The 14873-nt window shown below is 42.0% G+C and overlaps 1 protein-coding gene across 4 annotated transcripts in view; it reads left to right on the forward strand.

The window, feature by feature from the left end:
* The window catches only part of pacsin1b (protein kinase C and casein kinase substrate in neurons 1b), a 101800-nt gene that overhangs the window by 48977 nt on the left and 37950 nt on the right, over window positions 1-14873 (forward strand). Inside the window, exon 1 of one of the 4 annotated variants that reach the window (XM_006628284.3) lies at window positions 8859-9085. The exons of the other annotated variants lie outside the window; for them this stretch is intronic. The gene's annotated coding sequence lies outside the window, so the exon portion shown is untranslated. Of the gene's footprint in view, window positions 1-8858; window positions 9086-14873 lie in introns of those variants that run through there. 4 annotated transcript variants of the gene reach the window in all.

A 14873-nucleotide genomic window follows, 5' to 3' on the forward strand; every position in this document is an offset into this window, starting at 1 on the left:
ATCGATTCAGGCAGGAACTGGCCTGAGTCTCAGGGTGGTCTGTTCATAAATTCCAGACAGTAACACAGACATCTGCTGCTGTGGACTAACCTGTTATCTCTGACGAAACCGGAAATTGAAGGTTGCAGAGAAATTAACAGTAGAATGCCAAATTCTTGCTGTTATGTAAGGAGAAAACTACAGTATGTGCTTCTCAATAAAGGAGATTCATTTTAAATTCTTAGACAGTCCCTTTTCTGGAATAACCATAATTGTATAAAGTGTACACTATATGTCAGTATATGATGTAACCTTATGCATAATGTACGATAGGATATAAATTAAAAATAAAATATTAGTTTACGTACCCTATAAGAAATCACATATGCCTTTTTACGAGCCCTCTTATTCTGAGATTTTGCTTATACGAGCAATTGCAATTAATCCCCAAATTTTCGAATAACAAACACATAACTCAATATTATGACCAAGGTTATGAGCAAGATCTAACTTCTCTGCCTGACGCTCCTCAGTTCCCAAGTCGGAACACTTGTGTGTGAAGGCAATCAACTCCTAAGTGTGTTAGTGTTGTTACTGTTACTGTTCATCAGTGCTTTTGTTTGTGAACATTGCATCGAATACGGCCAATGTAGCACAAACATTTGTCAGACTCCAACTGTTGAATCTGTACTTGGTGGTGCTATGTTGAAAACAGACATCCAATTTTGTAACAAATGGCAAAACCGTTATTGGAGTGGATTGAAGATCAGATCAGTGCTAAGACGTTACGTTTTCTTCTCATACAGCAGAAGGCTACCTGGTTGTTTAACGATTTGAAGAAAAAGACCACCGAGGATGGTAACGAGACACAAAGGACTGATTATTGTTTACAATAACTGGAATGTATGATAATTAGCTGTTTGTCCTTGTTTACACGAGTATAATTATTTACAGCACCTAATAACAAACATTTAGGGTAGGCTAAGTTTATTTCCTAATTTTCAAAGGTTTGAAGACTTTTACATTAAATTATTAATGTCTAAATAAAACAATGCAAAATACAGTATGATAATTACAGTATCACTGATTTGGGAAAAGAAGTTGTCTCTGTCTCTTACAAATACAGTAGAAGGTTAAAAAACAGTATATAATTAATTGAATTTGTGCTTGTAAATGTTGTGGGGTGTATTTTGAGCATTAACAGGTGAAAATGGGTGAAAGTTTTGGACTTGGGAACACATAATACTTTTCCCCATATAAACAAATGTTTTATTAATCTGGTGTGATTTTTAACAGGCATGAGAACATGAAGTGACCAAGACTAAAAACTGAACTAGATTACAAATATTGTATTTCTTTGATATTTGAGTAAAAAGCTACATGGGCTCGGGATCTTTAGAGCAAATTAGAAGCTAAAAATCAAAGACCATACATCCTTACGATTCTGACTGATTGGCACTGATATACTGTACTTTATAGCACTTATTGATATTGCAAGTAATTGCCGATGTTCTGTACAACCAGAGTAAGATTGGCAGGAAACTATTAGTCCAAATCATGTTTATTTACAGAATTTTATGTATTGTTCAGAGTAGAAAATAAATAGGCAGCACTGATTTGGAATAGAACCATTTTGGACTGGTTAATTATAATTACATATCTTTGTGAAAACCAAACCAATTACAGTGTGCCCACCAGTACTGTGAGGACTTGAGTGGTTGGAGCCGGAACTAGGCTCATCGGAAACGAGCTTGTGAGGATGGAGGCCCCTCTGTTGGATCATGGGAGGTTGCTATGGTCCAGTTGGAAATGAGCGCAGTGGAATTTTACAGCCTCTCCCTGCCTGCCTTCGCTGTTTGACATTGGGATTATCAATCACCGAGGTGCTCTCTCTGTGCCATCCCTGACAGCCAATGCATTTGCAGAGCGTCCCAAACAAGATCCCTCTTCTCCTTCTCCTCTCGCTACTCCCCCACACACACCTCTCTCTCCTGCCTGGCCTGCTCAATGGTACTCATCCAGGTGCTGGAATCAAATCGCCGGCCTCCTTCTCTTCCACGCTACCGAGAAACCTCTGTGTTGCCAAGTGTGAGAGAGGTCATTTTGCTGTGAGACTGCTGCTGTGATCTAACCTTGTTGAACTCTGAACGGCAGCGCAGACTTGCTGGATCGTGTGACTTGCTCTTTGGCTCGGGGGAGTTGTTTGTCTGCTGCTGTGCACTGTGGTGTTTTTTTGGGGGTGGGAAGAGGGTTCTGGGAGATTGGGCACATCGAAAAGCTGTAAACAAAATCACACGTGTAATACTAGTGCATCACATCTTAGGATAATCCTTTTTTTCTCTTCTTACAAAGCTGAATCTCAGTAAGTTTTGTGAAGTGTATTTTAAGTGGGGAACCATCGTCATAGATGGACAGAGGTTCCTCCTGAAAATTCTGGGTTTACTGGGCAGAAGGCAGACCATCTGCATAGTCTGTCCTGTGGTCCCAGTCACACTCGAGACCACAGAGAGTCTGAGGATTATACACTAGCTGTTAACATCATTGAGCATGTGTGGGACCTGTTCAGCTCATCACAATAATAACATAACATCACTTTGTTAGCCCTGTACAATTTCTTGCATTAGGAATTCATCTTTTTGCATACCCCAGCTTGCTCTCCATGAGACACATACAGGGAGAGAAGCTCGGGGTCAGAGTGCAGTGTTAGCCATTGTACAGCGCCCCTGGTTAAGGGCCTTGCTCAGGGGCCAAATGGAGTAGGATTACTCTGCCAGCTGCAGGATTTGAACCAGCAACCTTCCAGTCACAGGCACAGATCCTTAGCCACACAGCCACCACTCCACCCCTAATAATCTCACTTCCTGTGACATTTAAAGATTCTGTGCCCAGAATGATCTGCAGTAGCAGAAATGCACTTGGCCGGTGGTTCACACAATGTGCAAGTATGCTGATCCTGACAATGGATGATGTCAGATCACCAATTAATTGCCACAACTATACTTGGTTCTTTTCAAACCTAATTTTAATGTATTTTTAATGTATTGTAATGTGTCACAGTTCAGTAGTTAATTGTAACCCAGGATCTCTGAGATTAATTTACCATAAATCATTTAAAATTAAGCCTTAAAAATCTTTTTGCGGGCCTGGCTGTATCAAAAGTTATGCAAAAGAAATTTGCACTGTCACTAGAATCACTAGTGACTAGATTAATAATGTTCCCAGGAATTGTGTGATGGATATATTGGGTAATAAGTGTTAGTTATGTCCAGTATTGTAGTGCAAATAATTACAATTAATTAAGTCTTGACACATTTTTTAGCACAAGTGATGTCCAAAAATTAGATTAAAATCCCCACTAGTTGGGTGATATTGAATAGGTTGTGTGGCTTCTGTAATGTTCTGGGTTTGGTGGTTTCATAAACATATCCCCCGTAGGTTAGACTGTCCTCTGTACTAAAAAAGCTAAAAGATGACGAACTTTAGTTGCATTTCTCATCTGGAGATTCATATGAATGATAAGTATGGTACAGTATTCCTTTTATTTTTGGCTAATACATTGATGACGTTTAAAACACAAAATACTTTGTGTTCAGCTCAGTGATATTCAGTGACTATGTTTTGAGACACATTTACTTCTTTTTTTTGCAGGGTATTTGGTTGCGTATCCCTAAGAGGCAATATCAGCATGATTTCTCTGACCAATCAAGCTCACCAAACGATTTGTTGAATCGTTTCAGTGCTCAGCCACCTTGATTTCTTGCCGTATCTCGGGGCACTCTGCATTTTCTTCTTCAGCATGTACAATGCATTCTCGGTTGGGTTTAAATGTGGAAACTGGCTTGGCCACTTTAAGATCTTCTACCTTTTTTTTCCCTGACGAACCCCTTGAATGAACTGGCCATATGTTTGGGACCATTGTCAAGCTGCACGGTGAAGCACTGCCGATAAAAATGGAAGCATTTTCTTCTACTTGGGCAGATAAAATTAATTTGGAAATGTCAGAATTTTGTTGTCAATAAAGATAAGGGAGCCAGTTCCAGAGGTGGCCATGCATGTCCAGGCCAGGCCAGGCCATGCATCACCGCTGATGTGGTAAGAGCATCTGCAGTTCTTTACTTTCTCCACACTTTAGCCTTCCCATCACTTTAAGTTTAATTTTGGTCTCTCCTATTCTTAAAACTTTGTCCCAAAGTTCTTTGGTTGCTTAGTTTATTCATCTGCTTTTAGTAGATATCTATGTGTCTCTGGGCAGATTCTGAAGCATGCTGTTGGTAATGTCTCGCTTGGGCATGGACTGTATAGACTCACAAACTGGCTCACCTGTCTTCAATGATTGTTGACGTCAGAATGACAATGACAGTGAATTCTGAATTGTACAGAGACCTTTTTGTTTTTCTATACCACCTGATCACATGAGCTGCTGTTTCTTCTTCCGCAAATGTTCGGCCTGATGCACAGTTCAGCCACCTGGTTTCCACTCTCATATCGTTTTCTATCTAATCATCCCACTAATTATTCTAGGCACTTTCAAGACCTCCTTGCCCTGCAGCGATATGGAGAATTAACATAAAACAGCCTAGTTTTGCGTAGGCCACAGTGACAGTCCCCTTCCTGTAGTAGCCGAGCATAGGGACTATTTGCATATTAATCTCCTTATTTAACTTAAATAACCCTTTTTAATCCTTTGTACCTGAAACAGGTTTAAGACTTGCATGCCTATAACTTTCTCGTCCCTTATAAGTAGTAGCCATTGAACTTTCCAGGACTCGGAAGTTCCATTTGGACTCGCTCTACGATATTCATTACCTTATCGGTGTACTGACATGTCAATAACCTAATAACTTAAAGTCTTGATGTGAGTCTCATAACCATCTGTCACACCACAAAACTGTACAAATGAAGAATTTCACTGAAAGAATTTACTAACCCACAGACTCACTGTATTAATTACTTCATGACTAAAAATGTCCGGTCCCCACTGGGGTTGCAGCAGAAAGTTGCCCCCTTACAGGGTTGATCTTCCGCTCTCTCAGAAGTCTCCCCATGAGGTTCTGTTTCTCACTGTCACACGTGAGAAAACCTGAGCCAAACCTGAGCAGACCTCAGTCGTGCACTCCCTGAACCTTATATAAGAAAGACCAGTTGTCAACAGGTGAATATTATCCCTAATAACCTTGTGCGTATTCAGATATTGCATTTTTCCCTTTTTTGGAGAGTCTTGACAGCACCCCTGGTGACCTAACTGTCATGATCGTAAACTCCTCCTCTTAAGGACGCTCCAGCCCTTCCTTGTTTTTCACTCATCTCCTGCACCTGCTCCCTGTTCCAGCCCCCATTATAAGCCAGATGCCCACTCGTTTCCGGGCTCTGCTCTGGTTCCCGCTTCTAGGTCGCCTGGTCTCGTCAAGGTTTTAGTTCCTGTTCCTGTTCCTGTTCCCATTCCCGTGCCGGTCCCGACTCGGTTCTTGTTTTTATCTCGTCTGTCTTGAATGGATCGCCTGGCTTTGGACTTCTGCCCCATTTTGGATTCCCCTTTTGGACTCAGCTCTGGATTGTTTGCCTCAGCCACACCTCCCCCAAACACCAGCGCACCATGGACACGCCCCCTGTTTTTCATGTTCATTCCTGACGCCCGCATTCCTTTTCCCCCTTGTTTTCCTCACGACGGATTGTGTCGTCTGCATAGGGTTTGGAAATGTGTGACACATTAAAATGCTAAACGACACATGCAAATACGGCACCTTAACCCCAACTTTTAAAAACAGAATCAGCAGTGTTTTGGGTTCTGTTCTTGGTAATCCAGAAATACATGCGTCTGTGTCTGCCGTTTCCTTCTGGGGCATCAGCGTGGTGAGAAACAAGATTTGCTCATCACAGCTGAAAAGCATTTTGCTGGAAATCTCAATTGAATTCTGAAATGCTTCTGACTTGTGGCTGTGCACCGTGGTGGTTTGGAAATGAGCTGCAGTGATTGTCTCTGTGTTTGCCCTCGTTTTGCACATTAGCCATCTTGACGTGAGTGCAGGTGACGCAGGAGACAGTAATGTGCTCTGTTTTTCTTTACCAAGACACCAACGTCTAATTTCCAATGAAACTCTCTCATATTTCCCTCATATTGCAGCACAGGCCTAGTCTTTTCCCCTCTGTGAGTCAATCGAACAAAAAAGAAAATTACAGCATGTCTACCCACAAGAAAGCTTGCCTTAATTAATTTAGCAAAGAGATTTTTAATTTTTTTCTCCTGTTTTGATCGTTGTTGCGTTTTCCTGTGGTTTTAAATTGAACATGCCTATACGGTGCTTTACCAACCTCACCACAGCAATACTCTGGCATGCAATTGTAAAGATATACTGTATATCATTGCATACACAAGCACTGCCACAATCCGGTTTAGTAAAGCACAGCAATGCCAGGCCGAAGACATAGAAACCCCGAGCAAAACTATAGAGAAACTACTGTACAGGCAGAAGAATCCCAGGGTGCATTTATCATTGGAACCTTAAGGTTTTACTTGAGGAGAGGTTTGTGTAAAAGCTTTCAAGGTTTAGAAATTTGATTTTTATTCATGTATGAAAAAACTATGAAACAATAGGGCTGGAGGGACTACTGTATATACTATGTATTCATGACATTCAAAAACAAAATGATGTTGCAGCTCTCAGAATAGGATTTCCAGATCTGCCTTGACTAGAAGCGATCACAGGCTCTCTGTGCTCTTTGAGGACCCCAGATCTCCTGCTACCCTAGTTCACATCGGTCACTAGCACGAGACCACTTAGGCTGATGGTGGAATAGTTAATATATTTTCAGTAATCTTACAGAGAGCTTTGTTGAGATAACAAAAGCAAGAGATGACCCAGTATCTCTGCAGGTCTAGGGTTCGAGCCCAGAGGTTGAATCTCCACCCCACCATAGAGACTTTCCCGGATTTCGGCAGCCCTGCACCTCACAGTTCGCTTGTTAACAAGTGAGCCATTGTGAGTAAACAGGGGCACCATGACTCAGTCACAACCCGGCATGAATATTCACGCCAGGAGGCAGCTGTGTTTACAATACATTTATGTCACAATAGGAAGCATGAATGGGCCTGTGTCCTTAAAAACACAAACTCTCCTGGAGTTACACATTACTATTATTTATACATTAATTCAGAAGACAGGTGTACAGCGCGTTAAACACACACTGGAGGAACCTCTCTCTGAACTGACACGGACAGCCAGCCTGACTCACAGGAATGTTGTTAGGAACAACACAGGGGTCATGTCAGATTCCTGATCACACCATGTAAGAGGGATTCAAGGCTCATTTCAAAACTGTTCTTGATAATGTTTGGTTAAGGGACAGTGAAAAGCAGCTTAATTTTTGTTTTCAGATACTAATCTCTTTACAGCCACAATCGTAGAGAGTGCAACTGCAAGCACAACAATGGCAAAATCATATTACCGTAATAATCCATCTATCCTTTATCAGAAAAGCCCTCTATCCTGTTAAAGGATAAAAAACACAAACATGGGGAAAACATGCAAACTCCGCACAGAAGGTGCCCCAGATCATAACTGGTCCCAGGACCAGTGAGCAGCAGCACTAACCGCCAGAATGTTAAAGTGCTTGTACCATCTATTAGACAAATGTGTACGGGTACTGAGACTGAGCACCACATCAAAAGCAAAAGGTTAACCTCCAAACCATTCAAAAATGTCCAACCCATGGCCTTTTCTAAATTTTCCTTTGGAAAAAAAGGACGAGGCTGCTACCAAAGAGTAAGTTGCCAGGGTTGGAAGTATTTTGTTAGGTCAGAGTGAAAATTAAATCAGAACAAACAAGACAGATCTGTATTGCATAATTCTGGGCTATTCCTAGAGATTGACAGCTTTATTTGTGCAACAGCGGAGCCTTCCTGAAGACCTGTCTATGTGTTTGTAGTTTCAGAGAGGTTGGTGTCCCCCTGTGGTTCCCTCAGTACCTTCACTTCTTGTTGTCTGTGTCAACAAAGCTCTTTAAAGCCATGAGTGCTTCAATTGCTCTTTAAAGTCAACAATTAACCTCTGGGAATTGATAAGCGACAGTTTATAGAGAGGGAGTCTTCTCTTGTATTGGCTGGAAAAGACAAAAAATAATTTAATATCCTCCTGTCAGCTCATCAGGAGTCCACAGAGTGTCTGTTTTCATGCAGAGAAATGGAGCCTTCTTTTGCTACCTTTCTCATTCGGTGCAGTCCCATCCTGGCATTCTGGCACGTGGCTTCCTAAACCGCGCAGTGTTTTGAAGAGGGTTTGGAGGGTTGGGAGGGCTGGGGATCAGGCTAATCACAGGAGATCTTCAAGACACCCACAGTGTCTTCGTTCTCAACCTTTTCCCCCCTCTCCTGTCTCACCAAGCACAAGGAGACTCCTGGTGGCCGAACCATTGTATCCAGGAAAACAGTCCCACCCCCTCCTTTTCTCTGCCGTTGGGTGATTAAATGAGTAACTGGAGCACCCCCTTTCTCTCCCTCTTCCTCCTGTTTTGTCACAGCCCCCACCCCTGCTCGCCTCCTGTAGTGTTGCTTGTGGTTGTTGTGTGGCCCAAGCGTTGCTGTTCTCCCTTGCTCCCTTGTTCCCAGTGCCCAGCAGTCCTGATGTCTCTCCGCCTTCCAGCTTCAGCTGTTTGCCCTCGAGCAATAGCTTACAGACAGGGGCTCCCGCATTGTCAGTTCTTACAGCCTGGCAAGCAAAGGGTTAAACACCCTTCTTCTTGTCCAGTATAGCGCTCCTGCCATCGCCTGTGCAATCCCAAACGCCCTGTTTGCTGTACTGCTCCCTCGCCTTTCCCAACAACACCCCCTCCCCTTCCCTCTCGCTCTGCATAAACCATTCAAGTGGAACATTATAGGATTATCCTGGAGCCATTGACAAACACTCATGCGCACACGCACACGCACACACACTGCACTGGGCTGGAGAATTTAGAATCCCAACAACAATAACAATAACCCAGATGCGGGCACAACAATAAGACGTCAAACGTACATGCTACGCAAAAACGGTCTGTGCTGTACGAAAGGGAACAACAGCAGTTCTGAGCTGATGTAGCCTCGCAGACTCGACAGCCTTACGGATGACCCTGGGTAAGCGAATCTTTGCTGCTGAGCAATTATTGCAGAAGATCCCCCTGATAACTGCCTAGGTCTGAATGCATCTTCATCTGCTTGTGTCTCCTTTGCTGGTGGACTACCAACTCTCGCAACGTGATTGCAGTTCTTTCATTCTCTGTTTGCATAATAGCCACATGAGTTAGTGTCATTATGCAACAGAAAAAATAATCTGCTTGTGTAATATTAGAGGTATGTATCTAAAAATAGGTTGGAGGGGTAGATGGGATGGACATGCTCTTATATTATAGTTTTATATGTTATTTGTATTTTGTAGATTATGTAGATTATAGCATGGAGGCAGATGAGGATTACTGGTGAAACACAGCCACAGCCAGGTGTCTGTGCTGGAATTCAATGAGGTGAACTAGGAGATGTTGTTCTGAAATTCAATGAGTCAGACACTGAGATGTTGTGGAATTCAATTAGTCGGACACTGAGATGTTATTCAGGAATTCTGCGAGACAGACACTGAGATGTTCTGGAATTCAGTGAGTCGGACACTGAGATGTTGTTCTGGAATTCAGTCAGTTGGACAGTGAGATGTTGTTCTGGGATTCAGTCTATTGGACACTGAGATGTTGTTCTGGAATTCAGTGAGTCAGACACTGAGATGTTGTTCTGGAATTCAGAGAATTCAGTGTTCTGGAATTCAGTGAGTCGGACACTAAGATGGTGCTCTGGAATTCAGTCAGTCGGACACAAAGATGTTGTTCTGGGATTCAGTGAGTCAGACACTGAGATGCTTCAGAATTCTCAGGATGGATTTGTGCAGCATTTGGTCTTTTTCTCCTCACTTTTATTTGAGCCTGATGTGTGCCGGTGTTCAACATTATTGAATGAATGGTTGCCTAGTGTGATCAATACCAAATGACCTGTGGAGGTCAGGAAGATTCAAATCGAACAATTATCTGGGGATCTAACAGAGTACTCTCTGTCAGTTATATTTAATTTCTCTTTCACTGCTTACCTTTCAGATCTTTCACATGGATTGTACTGCTCTAGTTTCTCCTATGGGATGAGAAAAGTTAATGAGCAGAGCAAACCATTCAGCCCATTAGTGTTTGTCATTTACCTGTACACAAATTGATTTATAGCAGCATTTAGCCTTGACGTTGTTCAGCTATGAAGCAGAACCTCGTCCACGAAACCTATGTTAACTCTCCCCAATTTGACCATACCAGTTCAAAAATGAACCATGTCCCACTGATGATGATCTCCAGTACTGCATGTGATATGCATGTTAAGCCAACTGGCCTATGAGTAATTAAACCATTCTGTTCTCCTCTTTTCTGTGTTGGATTTTTTTATTAATCTTCAAATCTTCTGGAGTTTCCCCTGTTTTCTGCTTGTTCTTCTTTTGGTTTGTACATGACCTCACTGATCTCTTTAACACAAAATTTGCATACTGTTTCTACTGCACCGTCAGGACCAGTTGACTGATTTGTTGTTGGTATTCTTTAATTTGCCTAACTACTTGGTTTCTGCTTTTCTAAAGTTTTCTGTGCTTACCTGTATACTGTCTGTACACATGCAGAAAGCCAAGCTGCTAGGTGCCTTCTCTATTTGTGTTTTCTGTTGTCATTCATATTACAGTATCTCTGTTCTAGCCTGTCTGCTTTATAAGGATGTGGCACTGTACAAGGGTGTCTCTTTCTTCTCGGATTGCTATACACCAGCCTAGCCATGATATCCAACATAAATACAGGTACAGAAACTGTACCTCTGATGGTCATAAAATTAAACAGGGAGCCAATAGGTGTACAAACCTCAGAATACTATTCATTTTATGCTGTATTCTGACTTCTTTTTACACAGCAGTCTAGTGTCATGATGGTTGCCTCTGTTTCCCAAGCAACACACAGACAGACAGAGGGGAGGATAGAAGAGAAAGGCTTTTGTCAGCTGTTGTTATGAATTTAGATCTTTCAGATGTTGGAGGGGCGTTCACGTATTCTAACTCTATGACTTGAGTCTGCCTGATCTGTCTCAAGAAAATGATCATGTAGATTTTCCAATCCACTCCAGTTGAGAATTTAGCATTGAAAAATAGCTCCACGGCAGAGTTAGGATCTCGGTTTTACACTTCATCCTAAAGGCGGCACATTGTGTGTTTCATAATTAAAGGGATCGTTGTAACAATATATGTACTGGCTGCACTAAAATATTGCAATGGAGTGGATTGATGGGGCCTTAAGTTGAGTAACAATTTCCTAAACCTTTGTCTCCGTGATCTACTATCAGTTGAGAGTTCAATATTCTGTCCATTGTTTTTGAGAGATTTGCCTATTGTTAGAAGCACACTTACTGTACTGCCAGTGGCTTGAGTTGACCCAAATAGTCTAGTCTACGGCTCCCCCACTCCCCCTCTGTCGTTTTTAACTGGCCTGCACGTAGTTGCAAAATAAGTTCGCAATTGTTTCCAATCTTAACCCACTGATTTGATTTGCCAGATGGCAAACACCGCAAGTAATGTGCTCCTTGCATGAACCGACTGTGGCTTCTGCTTAAACAAGTTCATCTCGGGAAAATCTTTCTCGTCTTTCCACATGACTTCACGCGGGTTTGGTGAGCCGTTATTTCAGAGGGGCGGTCCACAGGCAGTCAGGCAGCGCGGCAGACGAGAGGAGGTGTCAGAAAAGAGGTGTGTCAACTGACAGCAGCAGTGAGGCCTTTTCCATCTCAGGACATCAAGCAGAAAGATTTTTCCTGGAACAAAAATCAGACAGTGGGAGAATGAATGATGTTCATTTCGGCTTCAGAGATCTTTGCTGATTGTTAAAGACAATGTTGCCATTATTTTGTTGCAGGGTGGGGTTGATTGCTTCATAAATATGCAAAGCTCAGGTATAGGATCCTTCAGGTATTGCTTAAAGAATTCTAAAAATTCAGCAGCTGAATCCCATCTCTGGAGGTGTCCCCAGTGTGAATAAGTGTGAATAAGAGCAAATAACATGTCACCCTGGTCGGCGCCATCTTGCTACTTAAGATAATATATATAAGGTCAGATAGTTTTATCCTCCACCCCCAAAAGTCACATTCTTTCAGTTAAGTTTCATGCTTGCCCCTGCTGCTGCTCTGCAGGGTGAGCTAGCATTGATATGGCAGATAGCCACTGCTTCAACCACATGTCACTCAGCGCTGGTTGCCATTGACAGGAGACCTGGATCACCCGCAGGCCCAGGGATAATAATAATAATAATTAATTTTTATTAATAATTCCTTACACTTACTGTATATAACGCTTGAAACTCCACTCAAAGTGCTTTACAAGTGATGCGGACTCCCCTCCACCAACACCAATATGCAGCTGCACCTGGATGATGCAACCGCAGCTAAAGTGTCCCAGTACGCCACCCACACACCAGCTATCAGCGGGGAGGAGAACAGAGTGATGGAGCCAGTTCAGAGATGGGGATTATTAGGAGGCCATGCTCAGTAAAGCATAGGGGGAAATTTGGCCATAATATCATTGGTAACACCCCTACTGTTTTCGAAGAGCACCCTATGATTTTTAATGACTACAGAGAGTTAGGAGCTCGGTTTTACATTTCGTCCTAAAGGTGGCACATTTTTTGCAATACTGTGCCTCCATCACTGTAACAGGGCATGATGGATCCACAGACTACAGGGTGAGCAACCCCTATTGCCTATTGGCACCAGTAGCACCTCTTCTAGCTGAAGCCTTAGCTTTCCCAGGAGGTCTCTTGTCCATGTACTGTCCAGGCTCACACCTACTGAGCTTCAGTGGATTATCAATTGTAACTTGAAGGGGGATATACTGTAGCTGCTGGCAAGGAATATTTAAGGGCTACTCTGAGATTGCTCTGGGAAGGTGAATCCTCTCAACGGTGTTTATTTCAGTTTGGACCCTGGCTTGCTTTGTCCTTGTTTTCCAGATAATCTCTTTATGCTTCTCTGCTGTGTCTTCCAGGCTTTGAACGGCCACCTGCTCAAGAATAAAGTTGAAATTCACTTCAGAAGGATTTACCAGTTTAAGGCACCAGCTCGCCACATACTCAGACAGTTGTAGCCTGCATCCCCAAAAGCTACATTTTTTCAGCTCCATTACCACTTCCATTTTGTTTAAGAGATCTAAAGAGAAATGTAAAGCCAGCCAAAAGTAATGTTCTTGTCTGTATTCATTACACAAATGTGGAAGGACACGATTACCACAGTCAAAGGAATATGAATTCTTTCAAACTCAGAAACCTTAATCTGTCTGGATTAAGAGAATTCTAGGAGTTTAGGGACAAATTCCTGTGTTTTTCAATACAACATTTCTGCTTTCAGAAATATATTTCACCCCACTTGCATTGTTTTGTGACATGTCAGGCTTTCTTAAGCTAGTGTATTTTGCCACAGATCAAGCTTGTACTCTGTTTGCTGACATCCTGCCAGTTGTCTGGAGCTGTCTTGTATTTACAGCCAAATTTTTTGTTTTTTGTGAAAACATTGCTTTGACTGATCCCGTAAAACCTGTGTTACACCTGTACCTTCCAATTCCTTCTCCTGCTGCACAAATGGAACAGGTGGCGCAGAAGGTTAAATTGAACCATGTGCTGCAGTGCACTTCTTTAACAGCTAACCGCAATGCCTCAGAACTCAATGCACTTCTGCACAATGGACGTCTGGCATAGTCTACCATGTTATTTTTCAGGACTACATATTTATTGTTCAGTTGTTATTATTAAGTATGTGTGTAAGTACTGTCTTCATTGAGTGGTGTTGTCTGTCGTATTGTGTCGTCTGCTGTACTGTTTATGTCCCGAGAGATCGGCACAAATAAGTATTCCAATGTACGTGTACTGTACATATAGGAATAAACTCCTCTACCTACCCTAAACCTACAGTTTGCCAAAGCAAGAATGAAGGAGCTCTGTGAGAGCCAGACAGATAGTGTACCTGAAGCAAAGGTTCCTGGGTATCAAAACATGACCAGGAGTCAGAGACCAGGTCAGAGAAGCTGGAAGATTACCTTAAGAAATATAGTTTTAGCAGGGATTCATGTGAACTAGAAATCTATGGAAATATTCGGTATTTGTCATGCTGTGGTTGTGGTACAGTACGTGTTGTAAAACTGTCAGGTTTGGAGGTAGTTTGCTGAGCAGTAATCTCTGCTGGTAAATCTTAGGGGTTTAAGCAAGCTAAGGCTGCCTTAACGCCAGCCGAGTACTGAAGACTGAGATAGCAGTGGTATACGTAACGAACATCCCCAGGTAGTTGTTCGACTTACACGATTGCATTCTCTTAAAAATGCTGCATAAAACAAAAACACATAGGTTAAAAACTCATTACCTATAAGAATACATGTCAATAGGGGGTATTCTACTCTGAAATAGAGGGTTGAACTCCCATCTTAAATCAATTACAGATTTATTCAAGTCATTTTAATCTGTTAACGTTGTTAATGTTTATTGTTTTCATGTAAATAAGGGAAGGCTGTTGTTTCTGCTGGGTGGTGAACAGTGTGGAAAATGGAGGTGTCAGACGCGTCCAGACTGAGCAAATATCTTTGGTCCTTTTACCTTGTGAAACTTCTAAATGATAATGCCATTTACTTCCATGTTTCATAATTACATTTCCAATCATTTTCCTTAATTCTTTATTGTAGAATGCTTGTTTAAATTGAATGTAAGGTTTATGAATTTGGTATTTTTTAAAAATACAATACAAATTTTTGCCTCAAGGTTTTTTTTCATAAAGTAGCTTACTGTAAGTTTTATTGAATTTCTTTCAGATTTTCTGCAACATAAGCATAAGG

This window comes from Lepisosteus oculatus, chromosome 5 (genome assembly GCF_040954835.1).
Source record: "Lepisosteus oculatus isolate fLepOcu1 chromosome 5, fLepOcu1.hap2, whole genome shotgun sequence".
Taxonomy (NCBI): Eukaryota; Metazoa; Chordata; class Actinopteri; order Semionotiformes; family Lepisosteidae; genus Lepisosteus; species Lepisosteus oculatus.